The sequence below is a fragment of the Periplaneta americana genome, chromosome 11 (genome assembly GCF_040183065.1).
Source record: "Periplaneta americana isolate PAMFEO1 chromosome 11, P.americana_PAMFEO1_priV1, whole genome shotgun sequence".
Taxonomy (NCBI): domain Eukaryota; kingdom Metazoa; phylum Arthropoda; class Insecta; order Blattodea; family Blattidae; genus Periplaneta; species Periplaneta americana.
In genome coordinates, this window is record NC_091127.1 from 16,797,328 (window position 1) to 16,821,024 (window position 23,697).

The 23,697-nt window shown below is 35.5% G+C and overlaps 1 protein-coding gene across 6 annotated transcripts in view; it reads left to right on the forward strand.

Annotated features, from left to right (window-relative positions):
• LOC138708851 (calcitonin gene-related peptide type 1 receptor-like) overlaps positions 1-23,697 on the forward strand; it is a 687,365-nt gene that overhangs the window by 544,287 nt on the left and 119,381 nt on the right. For 2 of the 6 annotated variants that reach the window (XM_069839099.1, XM_069839102.1), the window contains one exon: positions 15,785-15,825. The exons of the other annotated variants lie outside the window; for them this stretch is intronic. The gene's annotated coding sequence lies outside the window, so the exon portion shown is untranslated. The remainder of the gene's footprint in view (positions 1-15,784; positions 15,826-23,697) is intronic. 6 annotated transcript variants of the gene reach the window in all.

A 23,697-nucleotide genomic window follows, 5' to 3' on the forward strand; every position in this document is an offset into this window, starting at 1 on the left:
ATTAAAAATTTACATACTGTTTTATTTTCAAAGATGTTGACATTATTGTAGTCTACTTTTTGCATAAATGGATTTGAAATCACTGTTAACTATCTCTAACGTGAGTGGCGTTATAAAGTAACATGTGTGAAAAAATTGTAACTTTTCGGAGATTTAATTTAAATCTAAAAGTTAATGCCTTATCGTACCTCTATTGTGTTAGAACATGCTCATTTAAATAGTGCAATATTACTGCGTTCAAAAAGCTATGCGTAATTTTATTTTTTCGAAATTACTTGCATACATATTTTCATTGTTTTTAGTCTCTCTAATCAATGTTTAGTGTTGGCGGCGCCAGCGGTCGTTTTAGGGCCTTACATTGCAATGTCCTCTTCGACCTGGAGATGGAAACGATATATCGGTTTTTACGAAATACCGATATTTTCGTTTCGATATACCGATATATCGATATCAAAATTTTGATTCAATATATTGTATAATATATCGGTTTTCTCATAAATTTATCGATTTTTTTTTTTGTGGAATTATTATCATTACCAACAACAACAAAATCCACACTGGACAACTTCGATAATTCCCGAGAGATGGCGCTACTGAAGGTGGATAGTTACATAATTGTGCAACCTCACTCAATACCTTGTTCTAATTGGCTGGACTGGAATTCGTATTCAACTGTTTAATATACAATATCAAATTCAAAATACAGAGTGTGCGAATTGAGACAGACAGGAGGTTTATCTACTTCTGTTTTAATATTGTTTCTATTTATATTAATGATATTTCTTCTAATCTAACATCCTGCCGATACCATATTTATATTGACGACATACAAATCTGTCTGCATACTCGACCTAACTACATAAATGACGCTATAACTAAAGTTAATGATGACTTGAATTCAATATCCTTATGGTCGAAAACGCACGGACTTAATTTAAATGCAAGAAATCGCAGGCAGTCTTAATAGAACATCAAAAATCGAAGTGTGACAAACAAAATTTGCCACCGACAATTGTAAATAATACTACTATTCCATACAGTTCGACTGTGAAGAACCTTGGTATTTATATGGATTGTCACCTGGAATGGAATGAACAAGTGAATCACACTTCCAAAAAAATATTTTCTATTATTCACTCATTAAAGCGACTGAAGCACTTTCTTCCTGATAAATTAAAATTAATCCTTGTACAAACACTCGTGATGCCACACTTTGACTACTGCGATATTATATTAAGTAACCTAAATGCAAATTTGAGCAGCAGGCTACAACGTGTGCATAATGCGTGCGTCCGTTATATTTGTAATATTCGTAAGTATGATCATGTTTCCCCGTCTTTCCAAACTCTGTCTTGGCTAAGGCTAAGCGATCGACGAGCCCTGCATTCTCTTGTTCTCTTATTTCAAATTCTGCGCACCGCTACCCCAATATATTTGGCTTCTCGTTTTCAAAATTTATCCGCATATCATCAGCTAAGTACAAGATCTCATCATAACAATTTACTCATTATACCCTACCACAAAACATCTTTATATTCTTCATCCTATACAGTTTCAGTTGCTAGAAACTGGAACTCGCTTCCGAGTGATGTAAGGGGTTGTTGGACAATAACTTCATTTAGGTCAAAATTACATAAATTCTTACTTAACAGATTAATTACTGATTAATATTTGTTACTTATAATGAAACTAACATCTGTCCATTCTTATTATTATCATTAATTTCTGTAAATAGATTTACAAAACCTCTAATGGCAATTACATTAATATTTTCATTATATAAATATATTTTAGATTTATATATATTTTTTTTTCTCCCTTTAACATAATCCTAGTAAGCTTATATTAAATTAATTTTCATCATTTTGCTAGCTATCTCAAATATTAAATTAATTATAATTGATTGAATTAAATTAGCTCATAAATTAAGTTACTACTTTACCTTATAGGTTTATCTAAATTTAAATAAATACATATGTAGTCTACTAGTCGTTAAAATTGAAGAATATTGCTGGAGAACCTTTTAAGTGTAGTGTAAATATTTGTAATTTAAATATGTATTGTATTGATTAAGGCTGGTTGAGTGGAAGAGAAGGCCTTATGGCCTTAACTCTGCCAGCTATAATAAAACATTATTATTAATGTTCTCCAAGATAGGAGCAACTCTCACCCTGAAAGGGAACCGTCTGACCTCAGAACGGGTATCAAAACTGTTATTACTATATTCTGAAATGGAAAGAGAAACAAGGATTTAATACCGATGTGACATTTGTTTACGTCTATGATTTCTATGCTCAACCTAGTGCTGATATTCTGTTTTCTTATTATATGTTTTAGTGCATAAACATTCCATCCCTATAATCATCACCATTGATGTTTGGAATGTTGGAGTGTAACAATAACTTTCAATGGGAACTTACTATAGAAGGATTGTATCAAATCAACTGTGAAGTTTGTTGAAACTTGTAATACTCTAAGTACGGTTTACTTAAATTTAAAAACAATTAAAAGTTCTGTTTACTTACATTTAAAAATGATTGCTTCGTTAGGTAGAATTATATCTGCGGCCTGGATTGAATCCTTTATAACTTTAGAATAATTGAATCGTGTTCCAATATCAAATACTCAACCACTTAACTCTTTCCCACTTTATCATTTAAGCTCCCCTGTCTCCGCCATAATTTTTATTTAGGTTAGGACCTCCATCATATGGTATTGAAAATGTATTTTTTATTGTTACAATTTTACATTTATGCTTTTCACTGTTATGATGTTAATTTCAATGATAAAAAGGAATACCGGTATTAAAAGTTAAGTAATGTTATTGTAATACAATAAATGTACGCCTGAAAATGTAATTTCCTTACGGAATAGCGATAATCGTTCGATATATTGTTTATCGAAATTAAGTTTGCAATATATTGCAATATCAATATACTTACTTACTGGCTTTTAAGGAACCCGGAGGTTCACTGCCGCCCTCACATAAGCCCGCCATTGGTCCCTATCCTGAGCAAGATTAATCCAGTCTCTACCATCATATCCCACCTCCCTCAAATCAATTTTAATATTATCCTCCCATCTACGTCTCGGCCTCCCCAAAGGTCTTTTCCCCTCTGGCCTCCCATCTAACACTCTATATGCATTTCTGGATTCGCCCATACGTGCTACATGCCCTGCCCAACTCAAAAGTCTGGATTTTATCAACAGTAATGTCACTAGACGTTTTGATTTATCTAGACTATTACACTTTTACTACGTCACACTACTTTCGACCAATAAAACGGTATGAAAGGACATATTTCAACCAATCATGGCCCCTTATCGCACAATTTTATCGCGTCCCTAGCATTTGTTTAATTTTATAGCGTCCCTAGCATTTGTTTATTTTTATCACTACCCTAGCATTTGTTTCTTTGTTTGCCAACATTTCAAACTGCACTGGTCTGGCCGTCAAAAAACAGAAAATTACAAACCACTCCAGTCGATGCACATCACTCTCAAATATGACTCGCATTTTGGCATTCAAGAACAAGAATTAATAAAGATCACTGGTCATATATGAAGAGCACCATTCGGAAATCCTGAATGAGTTGAGGGATACACCATGTACACAAACAAGTTCACTTCTTTTACGCACACGTCCAATATAACATCAACTGAACCACCAACCACCAAAACATTCAAATTTAAAAATTGTACTTTCAATAATTGTTTTTTTTTTAAATTATCCATGTTTATTTCTTATTTCATCATCGTTAATTGAAACGTTTCTTGTTTATTTCATCATCCCTAATTAAAACTTTTCTAACACTTGTTTATATTATTTAGGTTATGTTTGTTATAGCTTCTGCTATATATTATGGATAGTCACGAATCAGAGATTGTTTAATACTAAGATTTATTGAAAATCATCTAAGTGACGTTGATTACTGGGATCCGGATGATTGAAATGGAATGCAAATGTTTTAATAAAAATGAAACTGAATCAACAAAGCCTTCTTGACTAGTAACAGTCCACAGAGTTCAATGATGATTCCATAGTTGGCACAACTGATACCGGTAACAAGAAAACATCATCATAAAACACTACTGCCATCTAGTGTAATGTTGAGATGGTACAATAATACATTTGAAGACAGTTGTATTTTCGTAAGCCAATTAATATTTTATTGTACACTTTGTTACTTCTAATCTTTATATAGCCTACTTTCTTCTAATCGTGTAATAGTCAATTAAATCCCACTCGAGTTTTGATTTTCTCTAGATAAATCAAAACCTCTAGTGAGATTACTGTTGAGAAAATCAAAACTCGAGTGGGATTTAATTGACTATTACACGATTAGAAGAAAGTATATAAAGATTAGAAGTAACGAAGTACTACAATACAATAAAATATTAATTGACCTACGAAAATACAACTGCCTTCAAATGTATTATTGTACCATCTCAATATTACAAATATTACGCTAGATGCATGCTAGATGACAGTAGTGAGCAATGCCTTCTCGTCGAGAAGTTCTCGATCTATTATACACGTTGGCAATGTTACTAGTCAAGAAGGCTTTGTTGATTCAGTTTCATTTTTATTAAAATGCAACATTCCACTTCAATTATCCGAATCCCAGTAATCAGCGCCACTTGACAGATGATTTTCAATAAATCTTAATATTAAACAATCTCTGATACGTGACTATCCCTAATATCATATAGCAGAAGCTAGAACATAACCTAACTAATATACACAAGTGTTAGAAAAGTTTTAATTAACGACGATGACATAAAAAAATAAACATGAATAATTTTAAAAAGAATAATTATTGAATGTACGACTTTCAAATTTGAATGTGGTTGGTGGTTCAGTTGATGTTATATTGGACGTGTGCGTAATAGAAGTGGAACTCGTTGATTTAGGCCTACATGGTGTATTAAACTTATTCAGAATTTCCGAATGAATAATTTTAAAAGGAATAATTATTGAATGTACAATTTTCAAATTTGAATATGGTTGGTGGTTCAATTGATGTTATATTGGACGTGTGCGTAATAAAAGTGGAACTCGTTGATTTAGGCCTACATGGTGTATTCAACTTATTCAGGATTTCCGAATGGTGCTCTTCATTTATTTGTAAATCGGATTTCAGAAGATGCATAGGTATGATCAGTGATTTTTATTAATTCTTGTTCTTGAATGCCAATGCGAGTCATATTTGAAACTGTTGTGCATCGACTGGAGTGGTTTGTAATTATATATATATATATTTTTTTGACGTCCAGACCAGCGCAGTTTCAAATGTTGGCAAACAAAGAAACAAATGCTAGGGACGCGATAAAATTAAACAAATGCTAGGGACGCGATAAAATTAAACAAATGCTAGGGACGCGATAAAATTAAACAAATGCTAGGGACGCGATAAAATTAAACAAATGCTAGGGACGCGATAAAATTGTGCGATAAGCAGCCATGATTGGTTGAAATACGTCCTTTCGTACCGTTTTATTGGTCAAAAGTAGTATGACGTAGTAAGAGTGTAATAGTCTTCGTAATTATGTCAGGTGAAGGATGCAATGCGTGCAGCTCTGCGTTGCGTAACTTTCTCCATTCTCCTGTAACCTCATTCCTCTTAGCACCAAATATTTTCCTAAGAACCTTATTCTCAAAAACCCTCAATCTCTGTTCCTCTCTCAAAGTGAGAGTCCAAGTTTCACAGCCATACAGAACAACCGGTAATATAACTGTTTTATAAATTCTGACTTTCAAATTTTTTGACAGCAGACTAGATGACAAAAGCTTCTCAACCGAATAAAAACAGGCATTTCCCATATTTATTCTGCGTTTAATTTCCTCCCGAGTGCCGTTTATATTTGTTACTGTTGCTCCAAGATATTTGAATTTTTCCACCTCTTCGAAGGATAAATCTCAAACTTTTACAGTTCCATTTCGTATAATATTCTGATCAGACGACATAAACATATACTTAGTCTTTTCGGGGTTTACTTCCAAGTCTATCTCTTTACTTGCTTCAAGTAGAATTTCCGCGTTTTCCCTAATCGTTGCAATATCAATATATCGGTATTCAATTAATTTCCTCCATCAATACACAAAAACACGGAATGATTTTAAGATTTGTTATGTTGTTGGTCGATGCCGGATGAATGGAAGGGGACGAAGAAAGAATGAATGATGTTTAAAATGGCAGGCAGGGTAAGCATCCCATGCCTCCATTGGTTCCCGACTTGCAATTCACTAACTTTAGATCGAGGATCCCAGCTAAAAGCCGTTTGCCCTCTCAACTAACAGTAGTGTATTTTCCCCTGTAAATGATTATATGATACATGTACACGCTAACAATTGAATTGTGAATGAAATGGATGAAATGAAGTTAGCACCATGCCTCGCAGATGTTAATGAGAGGTGGAGAGTCCAGTGCTCTGGTCAGTTCTGTCCTAGTCACGTTTTTGTAGTGGTGCTAGGGAGACTCGTAACCTGTTACCAACAAAGTGGTGGGCTACTCGTTTCCGTAGAAGCCGTCTGGCTGCCTGGTTGGCTGTGGCAAGTGTCGTGTGTCGTTTCGTGGGGTTTGTGTCTGTAGTGAGTAAGGAAATAATGAATGTCACTATTTCGTCCTGTAGTCTGTTTAGTTGCCGGTCAATGTAGGATTCTATTTTCTGCATAGCAGAACGTAGAACCCCCTCGACCAGCTGTTCCGTGGTTGTTTTGTCTGTCTGTGGATCGTCTGTAGTGGTTGTCATATTCTTAGCTGCATCCGCATAAGACAATTCGGGTTTGGGAAGTGTTGGTTTGAAGACGGACTGTGTTGGTTTGTGAGTGTCTATGGGGACATGCGTGGGATCGGTGGAGGTTATGAGATTAGTCCTTGGATATTTTGGACAGCGAGCTTGGCCCGTATAATGGGTGTCGCTGTTACACGTGGCGCAATACCTAATCTGGGATAGGCGGTTGTGGTATGTTGTTGGTCATATTATCTGACGACTGAAGTATCAAAAAAACCGTAATGCATTTGCGGGTGTTAAGATTATCACATCTATCATTTACTCTACACATAGTATTACACATTACAAGAAACATGTAACACCTGTCGCACATTTAATTTCAGCAAACAAAGGTTTCGGTGTGCACAAAGATCTTCTTTGGCACCGCTAATAACGCGGCAACCAAGCATTTCCGGTCCCATGTTGATATAACCTTTATCTCTTCTCTACATATGAGGAATCCATATCTGAAGTTTTGCCCACAATTTTCGACATTCGATGTATATTTGTTTCCATGGATTTAGCTGTTAAGTAAAGTGTTATACCTATCATTTACAAATAACTGATGACTATATATATAGAGTGATCAACAATTATGGAATATTATTAATAACTTCTTAAATTTTAATTAAAGAAACTGTTGGAGATAAACTATACAATATTATGCCAATGTTCGAAAACAGTTATTCAGATATAGGCCTACAGGCTGTGACAGTAAACTATTTTTTTTAATGACACTCTATATTAAAGTTTACATAATTATTCTAAATCTCCATTAAATTGTACGTATGAATGCATAGAAACTTTACCCTTTCACCGGTTCCATATCTTTTAATAATTTATGAAACTTGTCTCGTGGACTCAAAGCTCGAGACAAATAAGTATGTGAAATCCTGTTGAGTAAACCATAAAACTAAACCAAACACTATAACTAACGAAATTTTATAACAGATGCTTAAAACGAGAACCCTTTACAGCCAAAAAAAAAAATATCCCAGTCTTACGAAAATAGCATTGGTGCGCTAAGCCAAAGGTTCCGGGATCGATACCCGGCACCGGAACTATTTTACCCTTGAAATTTATTTAGGTGTGCTTCACAGGGAGCTTTACCTGAGAGCTAGATTTCATAATTGTAATTTCTGTCAGTATTTTCGTCATAATAGGTAGTTACTTGTCTATGATTAGTACTCTTAATCGAAAACATCCTAGCCTCGCCACCGTAGTCAGGAAAGTGTTCTCTTCTCAAATTGTTTACAGTAGGTAGCAGAGTGCTGCATTGGAGTTAAATCGCTCGCTTGAACTCGGTCGAGTGTCGCACCCTCGAGTGATATACGATCGGTCGTGATACGCTCGTAATAAATAGAAGCACAGTACAAGGTCATCTCACCGACATGTCTTATCTTGTATGGAAGGCGACAGATAAGATACACATATGTTTTGCTCACACGGTAAAAATAAGGCTTTATTTTCTGTGTTTATGACAAACGTTTAATAGAACAGTCTAATGGAACGTACCAAAACAGTAACATGAAGTTATAAATAAAATAGTATAAAAACTTTGATATACAGTTATTATTATTAATTAATAATTATGCAATATTTGATTTACCACATATATAATCTGATAGGTCCATACATAGTGTTCCGCCTATATACTGCGACAATGTAGAAACGTTTTACAAAATATTATTGATATAGCAATAGATTAATAACAATATTAGTACAGAGATAAGGTCACAGAAAATATAATAAAAGGAATAATCATGCTGCACAACTGTTACAGACGCAAAGGTTGACACACTAATTATTAGAGTACTATTATTATTATTATTATTATTATTATTATTATTATTATTATTATTATTATTACTAGAAAACTTGATACAGTTCTTGCATTATCGTGATTGAGTTCTCTGTTTATAATATTTACATTTACATCCAATAACATCTATGAGATGTGGCAAAAACAAAATCACTCCTGTGTGGGGGGGGGGGGAAACATTTACCTACAACATTTATATTACATTTTAAAGCAAGTTTTGTAGTTGTACTATGGAGAGGTTAGTTAAACACTGCAAAGTTTTGAAATGATAAACGTCTATGATGTTACTACACAGTTCATCACTGTAACAAGAACGAATGTCTAACTCTCGGCTTATACCGTTCGAGGATTTATCGCTCGTGACAATTTTACCCATCATGCATGTGCGCTACCTATCGGATTATGTTATGAACTACTTGGCGCTCGAGCGAAAACGTCTGATGCAGACCTCTGGTAGGTAGATATTCAGATCCCTTGACGTGTTTCTCAGTCCAAGCTCAAACAACAGAATTATCCAACTTTTGTAATGGAATATTAGACTGTTAAAGCGAATGCAGTTAATTAAAATTTTTATTTAACAAATGTTATTTGAAAGTAAATAGTAAAATAATTAATATAAAATGAACGAACAGCAACAAGTGTGGGTGGGATGAGGAGAACAATATACCAAATTTACGGATGCTGAAAAAGTGATTTCATTAATGTATCATGCCTGAAGTTTTGTACATGGTGAAATAATCTTGTATCGTACTTTCTTTTTTATAAAAGCACTTTCTTTGATGACTTCCTTTTTGTATATTTTGACGTTGAATTATTCCCTTCGCTAGCACAGATTTTATATTGTCTGCTTTTCGATTTTAACATTCTTCTCATAGGAATCAAGCCTCTTCCATTTGATCCGCAACATTGCAAAATTCACAGTACATTAACTTCGAATACTCGTCATAATAAAAATCCATGTTTACAGAACTCTTTAGCCTGAGATTTCCCTGACACATCAATTAGACCAGTACTACTAGTTTCCGCCTGTGATTCTTAGTTCTCCCAAGCGTGATTCAATAACTGATCGGTTGCTATGACAACAATCTGGATAGCATTAAATCTATTGGCAATTTTAAAAAATCTCTCGACCCAAGTTTTACAGGACTTCATGTTACCAACGTAAATTCATTCATTCATTCATTCATTCATTCATTCATTCATTCATTCATCCATCCATCCATCCATCCATTCACTCACTCACTCATTGATCTGGCCAAGGGCAGGTCTTTCACTGCAAACCCAGCTTTCTCCGATCTTTACTATTTTCTGCCTTCCTCGTTTTCTAATCATATGATCCATATATCTTAATGTTGTCTATCATCTGATATCTTCTTCTGTCCCGAACTCCTTACCCGTTCATCATCCACTGCATCCTTAAGTAGGTAGTTTTTTTTATTGGGTTATTTTACGACGCTGTATCAACATCTCAGGTTATTTAGCGTCTAAATGATATGAAGGTGATAATGCCGGTGAAATGAGTCCGGGGTCCAACACCGAAAGTTATCCAGCATTTGCTCGTATTGGGTTGAGGGGAAACCCCGGAAAAAACCTCAACCAGATAACTTGCCCCGACCGGGATTCGAACCCGGGCCACCTGGTTTCACAGCCAGACGCGCTGACCGTTACTCCACAGGTGTGGACTGTAGGTAGTTTCTTCTTAACCAGTGACCCAACCAATCTCTTTTTCTCTTCCTGATCAGTTTCAGCATCATTCTTTTTTCCCTCACTTTCCCCCAACACATCTTCATTTCATATATTCTGTCTGTCCATTTCACATTCTCTATTCATCTCCATGTCCACATTTAAAATGCTACTATTCGCTTCTCTTCACTTCGTCGTAATGTCCATGTTTCTGTTCCATACAATGCCAAACTCCATACAAAAAAACTTCACTAGACTCTTCCTTAGTTCTTTTTCCAAAGGTCCGCAGAAGATGCTCCTTTTTCTGTTAATAGCTTCCTTGGCCATTGCTATCCTCCTTTTGACTTCCTGGCAGCAGCTCATGTTACTTCTTATTACGCTACACCCCAAGTACATGGACATTTTATTTTTACTTCAATTTTTATTGTACCTGAGTTTTTGAATGTACTTCACTCCCACCCCTCTACTAGTAAACTCCAAGCGTCCTGCACACAGAACCAAGGCCGCGTATGCAGTACTGAGTTAGTGAGTATAGTGCATTCCAGAAAAATGTTTGCGTTTTCCAATGACGAAAGAGCTTTCAATATTGAATCATATTTTCGCACAGGTACTGTCATCCGTTTGCCTACGTCGCATCCCGATTTCCCCCACCTGCTTCTGTTCGCCCCTCTGTAAAGTCTAGTAGCTGGGCTGTCTTAGCTCTTTTCTGAAAACATTAATTTCTGTTAGGAATTGGACGTCTACGTAATATTATACAACTATTTAAAATAACTTAAATAAAAGGGCCTCGTTAAGTAATTAACTGTCACGTGATTTCCTCCCCCCTTGCTACGACCCTACGACAAAACCACTTGGACGGACAGTAGATAGCATTTCTGAGTAATTTTATCTTTTCGGATCGGGCAGAAGTGAAGATTGAATTTACAGTACGTAAGGTACTCTTTTATAGAGTAGGCATAGAATTATTTCAACATGAGTTACTCGTACGAAGGACGAAACTGGTAATTGGAATTAGGTACAATAGTCTATAGTGCGATAATATGCACAATAGAACTGAAGCCTGTATCGAAATGAACGGCCACCATTTTCAAAAATTGTGTTTAAATATCCATATTATGATTATTTTTGAACTTAACTTCATTCTCTATATTGTACGCTAAAGTGCTGTAACAGTAGAATATACACTCCATAATTAATAAGTCCGAATGGATAGCTCAATTCGTGAATAAAACAGTAAGTATTAATACAGTAAGTTGTATTTTGATTAAACAAAAACCTAATGAAAATTATTAAACTCGAAATTGCGATATTTCCTAGTTTACATAAATGGATGAATTACTTTTCTTCCCTCCTATACCTAGTAAAGTAATTTGTATTTTACGCCAGTCTTGGAAGGGGGAGCAAGCGGTGTTTCCGGTTCTAGACCTTTAATCCAAAGATATAGCCAGGTTGATATTAAAAATGTTAGTAAAAATAAAATGATGTCCCTATATTGAAGCTGTCCACTTGCTCTACTGCCGCATTTAAAATTCGCAAGTTTACCTTCTTTATTTTTTTCCTAGGACCATGGTCTTCGTCTTATTTAGATTTATCTTGATCCATACTCCTCATAGCTGTCATTTAGCTCCAGTAGCATATCCCTTAAAACATTTTTTTGGAAGATATCGTGAAAATTATTATAGAGTTTACATATAATATTCAGTCGACAATCTACGTCACTCCCTTGTAAGTTTACATCTATTTACAAGTTAAATGTTTCGATTAGATAGCCTGAAGTCTTCTATGAAGCCTGATTAATTAGTTCCTTATTAAAATTTGATCTAAATTCCGAATAAATGTTGTATTTTATAATTCCTTTTCAGAACGAAAAATTGCATTTCTTCGGATCAAATGTCTGCACATTTAAAGGACAAAACAAATTCTTTCAATCATATATTATCGTTATACACTTCTCTCATAAATTCACTGAACATATTGTGAATTAAATCCACTGTCTTTCCCTCCTCTTTCATATATTGAATTTCTCCACTCCTGCTATCTCGCGTCTCATTTTCAAAATATATGCACTCACCGTAATCTAGACATATGATCACAATCCTTCACGATATATAGAAACTTCTGTGGCTAGGAAAAAATAACTAGAATGTCACTTGTCTCACTTTTATTGCAAAACTGTAGAGACCGAAATCGTCCAAACGGGATTATAATAAATGGTGAAAATCAGTAACTGTCATCAATGAGAAAAAAAAAAAGCATCAGCTGTTTCTTGTTATACTGTTACCACGCTACAAACTGATTTGTAATGCTGATGAGGTGACATCGTACGAAATACAACCGTAACCTACATAATTGTTCAAATCCGGAAATTTGGATCTGAAGTACGGAAATCCCATAGTACACCATCGCGTCACGAGTGTCGCATATAGCCACTCCGTTTAGAGTTTATTTGGTGGGCTAGATGTGGTGATACAACACCATTGTCTGTTCATAGAACAAACCTACATTCTCTAAATTATGATTGCACCATACTTGATGTTAATACTGCTGTATTGCTGTACAGGGCGATTCAGTAAAAGTGTAAAAATTATGTGATACGAAATTTAATAGAGGATGCTTAACATACATTTCGAGATCGGAAACTTGGGGTCTAGGAAGACAGATTAAGGAGTTGTTGTTTAGCCAACTGTCCGAAGATAGGTCTGACTCTCACAAGTGATAACAAGAAGACACCACTTATGAGGCAACTAGGCCAGGAGATAATGAGGTAGAGTGGTCAGTTCCTTTACCCCTACATTGTTTCAGGTCTCAAGTTTGAATAGTTAAGAAAATTGAAATTTCACCTCAGTGTACCCTTAACGTGACGCGGATGACGTCAATATGTTAGGAGAAAATCCACAAACGATTAGGGAAAACACGGAAATTTTACTTGCAGCAAGTAAAGCGACAGGTTTGGAAGTAAATCCAGAAAAGACAAAGTATATGATTGTCTCGTGGCCAGAATATTGTACGAAATGGAAATATAAAAATTGGAAATCTATCTTTTCAAGAAGTGGAAAAATTCAAATATCTTGGAGCAACAGTAACAAATATAAATGCCACTCGAAAGGAAATTAAACACAGAATAAATATGGGAAATGCCTGTTATTATTCGGTTGAGAATCATTTGTCATCTAGTCTGCTGTCAAAAAATCTGAAAGTTAGAATTTATAAAACAGTTATATTACCGGTTGTTCTGTCTGGTTGAGAAACTTGCACTCTCACTTTGAGAGAGGAACAGAGATTAAGGGTGTTTGAGAATAAGGTTCTTAGGAAAATATTTGGGGCTAAGAGGGATGAAGTTACAGGAGAATGGAGAAAGTTACACAACGCATTGTATTCTTCACCTGACATAATTAGGAACAATAAATCCAGACGTTTGAGATGGGCAGGGCATGTAGCACGTATGGGCGAATCCAGAAATGCATATAGAGTGTTAGTTAGGAGACCAGAGGGAAAAAGACCTTTGGGGAGGCCGAGACGTAGATGGGAGGATATTAAAATGGATTTGAGGGAGTTGGGATATGATGATAGAGACTGGATTAATCTTGCACAGGATAGGGACCAATGGCGGGCTTATGTGAGGGCGGCAATGAATCTGCGGGTTCCTTAAAAGCCATTTGTAAGTAAATACCCTTAAGGGGAGAGGATGGTATTTTTTTTAACTTTTTTCCTATTTGGTGTAAAATATTAATTTTTTTGTATGTAGAGAGCTCCTCATAGCTGTGGCAACTCAAGCAAATAAAAATATTAATATATATATATATATATATATATATTTGGGGGCCCAAATTTGAAAAAAATGTATACCCAATGCAGGATTGTACTAAAACCGATATATCTAAACCGTTTTTAAAGATGGATTCAAACAATTTTTTGCAATGTATTTGCAAAAGAATCTTCTACAAACTGTCTGTAACAGAATTTTGATATTAGTCCCTATGTTTGTAAAATAAACAATTAAAATTTAATAACAATTTTCTGATTTCCTTTCTTGCAAACAAACGGACGTATTTTTTAAACAAAATCAATTAACAAAATTCTGTTACAGAGAAAAGTTTCCTAATAGTCTAAAGAATGTGTGTTCTAAATTTCATGCATGTATCTTTAATAGTTCAGAAATTATATCCATTTTTGTCTGGCAATGTAGCAAAAAAAAAAAATGAATTTACTGGAAACCGATAAAAGCGGGCGTGTGATTTAAAAATCCATAGCGCAGGAAATTTAAAAATGAAGTCTCAACATGCGATAAGGGAAAAATAGCCACTAAATGTTATGCAATGAATTTCACACATATCAAAGGTATTTTAAAGAAAAAAAAATTTTTTTGAAAATTTAATTTACCGGAAACAACAATAAAAGTGGGCGAGTGATTTAAAAATCCATAACGCAGGAAGTTTAAAAATGGCGACTCAACATCCGATATGGGCACAAATACCCACAAAATGTTATGCAATGCATTGCACACATATCAAAGTTTATTTTAAAGAATTTTTTTTTTGAAAATGTAATTTACCGGAAACAACAATAAAATTGGGCGAGTGATTTAAAAATCCATAACACAGGACGTTTAAAAATGGCGACTCAACATCCGATATGGTCACAAATACCCACAAAATGTTATGCAATGCATTCCACACATATCAAAGGTTATATTAAAGAAAACATTTTTTTTTTTGAAAATGTAATTTACCGGAAACAACAATAACAGTGGGCGAGTGATTTAAAAATCCATAACGCAGGAAGTTTAAAAATGGCGACTCAACATCCGATATGGGCACAAATACCCATAAAATGTTATGCAATACATTCCACACACATCAAAGATAATTTTAAAGAAAAAAAAAATTTTTTTGAAAATGCAATTTACCGGAAACATCAATAAAAGTGGGCAAGTGATTTAAAAATCCATAACACAGGAAGTTTAAAAATGGCGTCTCAACATCCGATATGGGTACAAATACCCACAAAATGTTATGCTATGCATTCCACACATATCAAAGGTTATTTTAAAGATTTTTTTTAAATGTAATTTAGCGGAAACAACAATAAAAGTGGGCGAGTGATTTAAAAATCCATAACACAGGAAGTTTAAAAATGGCGTCTCAACATCCGATATGGGTACAAATACCCACAAAATGTTATACTATTCATTCCACACATATCAAAGGTTATTTTAAAGATTTTTTTAAATGTAATTTAGCGGAAACAACAATAAAAGTGGGCGAGTGATTTAAAAATCCATAACGCAGGAAGTTTAAAAATGGCGACTCAACATCCGATATGGGTACAAATATCCACAAAATATTATGCTATTCATTCCACACATATCACAGAGTATTTTAAAGAATTTTCGTTTTTTGAAAATTTACTCATTTTTCACCAAAAAATACCATCCTCTCCCCTTAAATAACGAACACCTCCCAATATTTTAATTTTGTTTTTAACATTCACTTTTCTTTCTCCTAGGTGTGCAGTGAGAACGTCGCTAGTGCGGTACTAACACTGCGGTAAACTCCCTGTATTTGCATATTTTAGTATAATCTTGTGAGTAAACTAATGCATATTTCAATGCATGAATTTTGTACACATGTTCGGACCCTGCTCCTAATATTTTACATGGGCCACCGACGTTCTCTGGGGATTTACGAGCAGGACTGTTGCTCGGAGACTGCGCTCTGATTCTAATTAACGTACGGAATACAACTGTTGGATTACTCACAATTTACAAAATATATATTCTTCTCTTCAATTTGACGTGCGATGACATTATTCTATACTAAATCATTTTGCTTCTGTTGGATTGATTTACTGTTGTGAAAAATGTGAAAATACATATCGGTATAATGCTTTCTGGGAACAACATATACCCTACAAATCTAGTCTTTCAGGTGAAGCTCCCTGTAAAGCAGACTTGAATAATTTCAAGGGAAAAATTGTTCCGGGGCCGGGTATCGATCCCGGGACCTCTGGTTGAACGTACCAGCGCTCTTACCAACTGAGCTACCCGGGAACTCCACCCGACACCGTCTCAACTTTTCCCTTTATATCCACACAACTTGCATGGGCTGAAGAAACGCCAGAGACCCACATCGAGTGTACACAATCTCTGTGTGACTTGGAATTATTGTTTTCTGTTAACGTACACAGTGACGTATATATTATGCAAATCTAGTATTTCAGGTGAAGCTCCCTGTAAAGTAGATTTGAATAATTTCAAGGGAAAAATTGTTCCGGGGCCGGGTATCGATCCCGGGACCTCTGGTTGAACGTACCAGCGCTCTTACCAACTGAGCTACCCGGGAACTCCAGCCGACACCGTCTCAACTTTTCCCTTTATATCCACACAACTCGCGTGGGCTGACGAAACGCCAGAGACCCACATCGAGTGCACACAATCTCTGTGTGACTTGGAATTGTTGTTTTCTGTTAACGTACACAGTGACGTATATATTATGCAAATCTAGTCTTTCAGGTGAAGCTCCCTGTAAAGCAGATTTGAATAATTTCAAGGTAAAAATTGTTCCGGGCCCTGGTATCGATCCCGGGACCTCTGGTTGAACGTACCAGCGCTCTTACCAACTGAGCTACCCGGGAACTTCACCCGACACCGTCTCAACTTTTCCCTTTATATCCACACAACTCGCGTGGGCTGACGAAACGCCAGAGACCCACATCGAGTGCACACAATCTCTGTGTGACTTGAAATTGTGGTTTTCTGTTAACGTACACAGTGACGTATATATTATGCAAATGTAGTATTTCAGGTGAAGCTCCCTGTAAAGCAGATTTGAATAATTTCAAGGTAAAAATTGTTTCGGGGCCGGGTATCGATCCCGGGACCTGTGGTTGAACGTATCAGCGCTCTTACCAACTGAGCTACCCGGGAACTTCATCCGACACCGTCTCAACTTTTCCCTTTATATCCACACAACTCGCATGGGCTGAAGAAACGCCAGAGACCCACATCGAGTGCACACAATCTCTGTGTGACTTGGAATTATTGTTTTCATAAATATCCATACTCGCTTCTTAATTACCTTCATTATAGACTCGTTGCATAATGTACTATTATATTATTAATACCATTATGTAATTGATAAAGCATTGTGCATATAGCCTAATGATTTGTGTGTGTAAGTGTGTGCTTGTGTATATGTGTGTAGAGCGAAGTTTATTTCATTAAATTAATAAGAGTGTTATAAATTCTGTACTGTACAATGGATTGTTGTAATATCCTTATAAACTATTATGTACTGACAGACTGAATGACTAGAACAACCGTGGCTCTTGTTATATTAATGCAGGGAATGTAGCTGTAATGCGAGTCCGCCACTGCGTGAGCGTTCTGCTCCGGCTTGCCTTGCGGAGCGAGAGCAGCTCTGGCCGGCTATATGGAGCCGCTCTCATGCCCGGCCCTGGCTTAAGAGAACGAGATATTTCGTTCGCTACTAGATATAACCGCTTGTTTTGATATTATTAACATGATGGAAGAAAAAAATAACTTTTTATCTGGCCCTATGAGAATCTTTGCTTGGCAGATGGCCGTAGCATTATGGCTCTCCTTCGCCCTTCAGGCCAACAGGGTATATGTTGAATAATTTCAAGGGAAAAATTGTTCCGGGGCCGGGTATCGATCCCGGGACCTCTGGTTAAACGTACCAGCGCTCTTACCATATTTCTAACTTGATATTATTAATTTTCTTTGTATCTGACCTTGACCAATGTCCCGTATGTTGTGAGATGTGCGCATACGCGAAAATATTGATTTTTCCGAGGAACAGATGTTCACATTGACCTTGCTAAGCCATAAGAACCTACAGAGATAACATTGAAATTAAATTAGACATTGAAAATCGAGATGACAAATTGAATTTATTTGAATATTATTTACAATTAACGCTAATTATTATAGTAACAGAACATAACCTTCTGCGACAGTATTGGATTTCCAGCCTCCGTGACTTTTCGCTAATTCTCTTTCGATTGCATATCCGAGAATAATCGATACTTGCGGTTTTATAACGGTAGAAAGCTGACCTGTCATTGGCTGAACAGTTGTAACCTGAGTCGTCATTGGCTGAAAGACCTGACCTTTAATGAGTAGGTGTACTTTAATGACATGCATTAAAGGTCTGCTACCAGGTGTATAATTACTACATTTCGGCATGGTCGAGCATAAACATAAATATGTAATAAAGGATTTAAATCAGAAATTTACTGTCCTTGTAAATTTAACGTAATATTATTGGCTAAGACCACACCCTACATTAACCTGGCTCTTACGGTAGTGGCTAGAAACACTTTTTTTTATATAAATTTAATTTGTACTCGCTAGCTAGCTAGCTAGTTAGTTAAATAAATAAAATAAACACAATGACAACATTAATAATAAAACATTTTCTTATACTTTTTTGTATAAATAAACTATTGTAACAAAAGCGTACTTCTATCAATCTGAAATCAATAACTATTTGCTATTGAAACAAAGCTTTTTCAAACTCAATAACCAAAATAACTATTGAAGGACCATCGGATCTGTGCCCCTTCAGCGCTGTCGTCGTTCTTGGAAAAGTTAACGCCTCTACTCACTCCATTCCACCCGCTTTCCTCCCACCACGTCAAACAGCAAGCCACGAACCTTGCCGAATAGGGATGTTGCCAAACTTCCGTCAAACGGTATCATAAATAACTGGTCCTCCATGCTACAATATTATTTCTTTCAATCAAAATACATCTTGTATTTCTACATTTTTTAAACCTAAATCCCATGTCTCGAATCACTTTCCGTAGCTTTTCTCTCCAACCTTGGAAATTATTACTTCTCTCCCAAGCTTCGGTAATTTCTTCAATGTTGAAACTTCTTCCTGAACGGTATAAAATTCTTGTATCTTTCTTCTTAAAATACATCTTTTCATATCGTCTACAATAATTAAAAGTTCCCTTGGTCTGTTCTTCTCTGGTGATTCTAGCTTTTCATCTCCTGCACAGACTCCCTCTCTCCTGATTTTCTTTATTAGGAGTTCTGACCTGCCTATATAAATTACATAAAATGTTGTATTATTAGTATTAGTTAAGTAAGTAATTTTAATACGTAATCAATTGAAATAAAATAAGCCCCACCTATGATCGCAGCTGCTCTTTTCGTTGCCTGATTTATAGGAAACAGATATTGACCTGTTTGTTTCTCTTCATCGCAAAATTCTATTACGTACTTGCTTAATAATATTTCTTTCGCCACTCCGTGCTACAGTATTCATGTTGAGTTGGCAACACTGGACTGTAAGTGCAAATATTGTAAACTGTCCCGCAAGAAGGCCAAAATTGTGAGTAGTGGGGGACAGAAAGGGAGAGAGATAGAAAAGAGAGAGATAGGAATGCAGGGAGAGAAATGAATTACCGAGGCTGAGAAGGAATTAGAGTTCAGTTTGCATATCTTACGGGGGCACAGATCCGATGGTCAACCACTGCAATGACAGCGAGTAACGTACAGTATGCAAACGTCACACCGCTCGGGAGAAATGCTCTTTAAAGTAAACAGCGCTCATTTCTCAGAATCACGTAATGTGCCCAGCCCTGTCGTAAGCCTTCCAACGAAGGAGAGTTTTATAAAAGCGTAATGATCAAGGTGGCTGAAATAATCTGTCCAATGAAAGTAGTTAATTAATTTTGAAAAAAAAAACTGCGCATTTCTCGACTAAATAACCAGGAGAGAATTCAGGAAATTTCTGATTGTGTTCATTGAGGAATATTAAAAAAAAAAATTAAGAAAATTTGTATATATATTTTGTGCGAGATCGTGCGTATTTGCTTGGTTTCCGCACAAAACCAACCCGCGGTAAGTCTAAAATTCCACATTCAGTATTCCCAACCTAACACACATAACAATTTCCCTCTTCTTACCGCTTAAGTGACATATTGATTTTACTGCTTTAGGCTTTTAACATATTATTTTTAGAGACGTTCAGTATAGTAATAATTATAAATTGGAAAATTACCTCTGCAATTTCACCTAAATTGCACTGTTAATTATTGTTTTTAAAAATTTGCAAAAATTAAGTAAACTCTACAACTCCACCAAAGTTACTGCATTTCGTGATGCATGTAACATTAAGGAAGCCGTTTGTTTTAAGTTCGCATTTATACGTATATCACGGCCTGCTGGAGTATAGTAAACACAGAAAACATTTTAAAGCAACAATGTTGAAGATAGATATTTTTGTTTTCCAAAAATTGTCATCATTGAACAGGAACCAAGATGGAGATTTCATTGCAACTAATTAGAAATTCGTCTTTCAGGTATGTAATAAACGATCTTCGCACAAAATAATGTACGATACACGATCGGTATGTTTTCTTTCAATTCTCGGAAATTAAAAAAGCTCAACTACGTTTCGCTTTTTCAAACTTTTCCTCGAACATGAAAACTTCAACATACCGCTCTTGTAACGCATATTACTATTATTGGTTCTTGATGACAGTAGTGACATTACTGATACAGCAAAGCTTGCTATTTTTATTCGCGGGGTTGATGAAGAACTCAATGTTAGTGCACGAACCGCCACTGGTTGTAGTTTTCATGCCATGTACCTCTCCCCGGTCTCCTTACTTCTTAGACTGTCTCTCGTGTGTAATCACTGCCGTTCGAGTTTTGGTCACCGCTGATCTAATGGAACAGGAGATGTTACAACAATGTTCTCTGATCTCGCCGACACTGAACGACGGATGTGGTTGGAAACACTAAACGGGGTGAATAGCTCTCTCGATATTTTCTACTCAACTATTCACTTCCGCCGCAGGCCTGTTTATTCGCCTGCATGACCACTCAGTCCAATTAAGTAGCCTGCAAACAAGTTCGCATCGTGTCTTGCAACCATAGAAACGGCCAGCAAAACACACCACGTTGAAATTATTATATGGTGATGGTATTGATGATCTGATACTGATACAGTAGGTGTATGTTAGCCGTTTCTGTGGCTCAGCGATATCGCGCTGGTTTCTCATGCAAGCGGGTTGGGTTTGGTCCCCTGACAGGTCGTGATAGAATTTTATTTATAGTCGATAAAGCATATACAAAGTATATGATTATGTCTCGTGACGAGAATATTGTAGGAAATGAAAATATAAAAATTGGAAATTTATCCTTTGAAGAGGTAGAAAAATATTCAAATACCTGGGAGCAACAGTAACAAATATAAATGATACTCGGGAGGAAATTAAACGCAGAATAAATATGGGAAATGCCTGTTATTATTCGGTTGAGAAGCTTTTATCATCTACTCTGCTGTAAAAAAAATCTGAAAGTTAGAATTTATAAAACAGTTATATTACCGGTTGTTCTTTATGGTTGTGAAACTTGGACTCTCACTTTGAGAGAGGAACATAGGTTAAGGGTGTTTGAGAATAAGGTTCTTATGAAAATATTTGGGGCTAAGAGGGATGAAGTTACAGGAGAATGGAGAAAGTTCCACAACACAGAACTGCACGCATTGTATTCTTCACCTGACATAATTAGGAACATTAATCCAGACGTTTGAGATGGGCAGGACATGTAGCACGTATGGGCGAATCCAGAAATGCATGTAGATTTTTAGTTGGGAGGCTGGAGGGAAAAAGACCTTCGGGGAGGCCGAGACGTAGATGGGAAGATAATATTAAAATGGATTTGAGGGAGGTGGGATATGATGATAGAGAATGGATTAATCTAGCTCAGGATAGGGACCAATGGCGGGCTTATGTGAGGGCGGCAATGAACCTCCGGGTTCCTTAAAAGCCAGTAAGTAACTAAGTAAGTGAATAAAGCAGACGTTACAAGGGTTTTCCTCGGGATACTCCCGATTATCTATTTCATTGCACCAATACACTCCCCCCCCCCCTCATTTTCGTCTATCATGTGCAATAGTAAAAATTTAGCTCGAGTCTTGGGGGATGGTACGGGTTCCAGCCACAAGTGTAACTCAGGCAGAAGGAGTTCTTTCCTTCTGGTATGGAATTGTGTTTGGGCGAGGGTTTGATTGCCTCTTGGCTAGTAATTGTTTGGGCCTTTCCGAGGTTTTCCCTAACGTTGAACTTCATGTAATTCAGTGGTGAATCCTCGGCCTCATGTCGCCGAATGTCATCTGGCTATTGTCAGTTACATAGATAACTCATTAATTAGTTGTTACAGCGTCTAAAATAACCGATTAAACCTGAATAATATAAGTCGGTCTATAAATTTTACTCGATAGCTAAAAACTACAATTTAAATGTAGAGGAGAAGGTGGAAATATGGGCTACCATTTTGTTTTCCTCATAATAATGGAAAATGGTGTGGCATATTGCTTGAAAATCTTCAGTGACATACACAGTAATTATTCATATACAATTTTCCCAGTCTTAAAGGTCAATAGTTGCAATAGATATTTGCATATAATTACTTATAGAAAGAAATACGAACTGTCCTCTGTAGGTAGTAGGATCTAAATATGAGCTACCACAAAAATTTGAAAATAAAATTGGAAAAAAAAAAGAACAAACATATGTAGTAGGATTTAAATATAAGCTACCACAAAAATTTTAAAATAAAATTGAAAAAAAAAGAACAAAAAAAACATATGTAGTAGGATCTAAATATGAGCTACCACAAAAATTTGAAAATAAAATTGGAAAAAAAAAAAAAAACATATGTAGTAGGATCTAAATATGAGCTACCACAAAAATTTGAAAATAAAATTGAAAAAAAAAAAACAAACGTATGTAGTAGGATCTAAATATGAGCTACCACAAAAATTTGAAAATAAAATTAAAAAAAAAACAAACGTATGTAGTAGGATCTAAATATGAGCTACCACAAAAATTTGAAAATAAAATTGGAAAAAAACAAAAAAAACATATGTAGTAGGATCTAAATATGAACTACCACAAAAATTTGAAAATAAAATTGAAAAAAAAAACATATGTAGTAGAATCTAAATATGAGCTACCACAAAAATTTGAAAATAAAATTGAAAAAAAAAAAAACATATGTAGTAGGATCTAAATATGAGCTACCACAAAAATTTGAAAATAAAATTGGAAAAAAAAAACAAACATATGTAGTAGGATTTAATTATAAGCTACCACAAAAATTTGAAAATAAAATTGAAAAAAAAAACATATGTAGTAGGATCTAAATATGAGCTACCACAAAAATTTGAAAATAAAATTGAAAAAAAAAAAACAAACATATATAGGCCTAGTAGGATCTAAATATGAGCTACCACAAAAATTTGAAAATAAAATTGAAAAAAAAAACAAACATATGTAGTAGGATCTAAATATGAGCTACCACAAAAATTTGAAAATAAAATTGAAAAAAAAAACAAACATATGTAGTAGGATCTAAATATGAGCTACCACAAAAA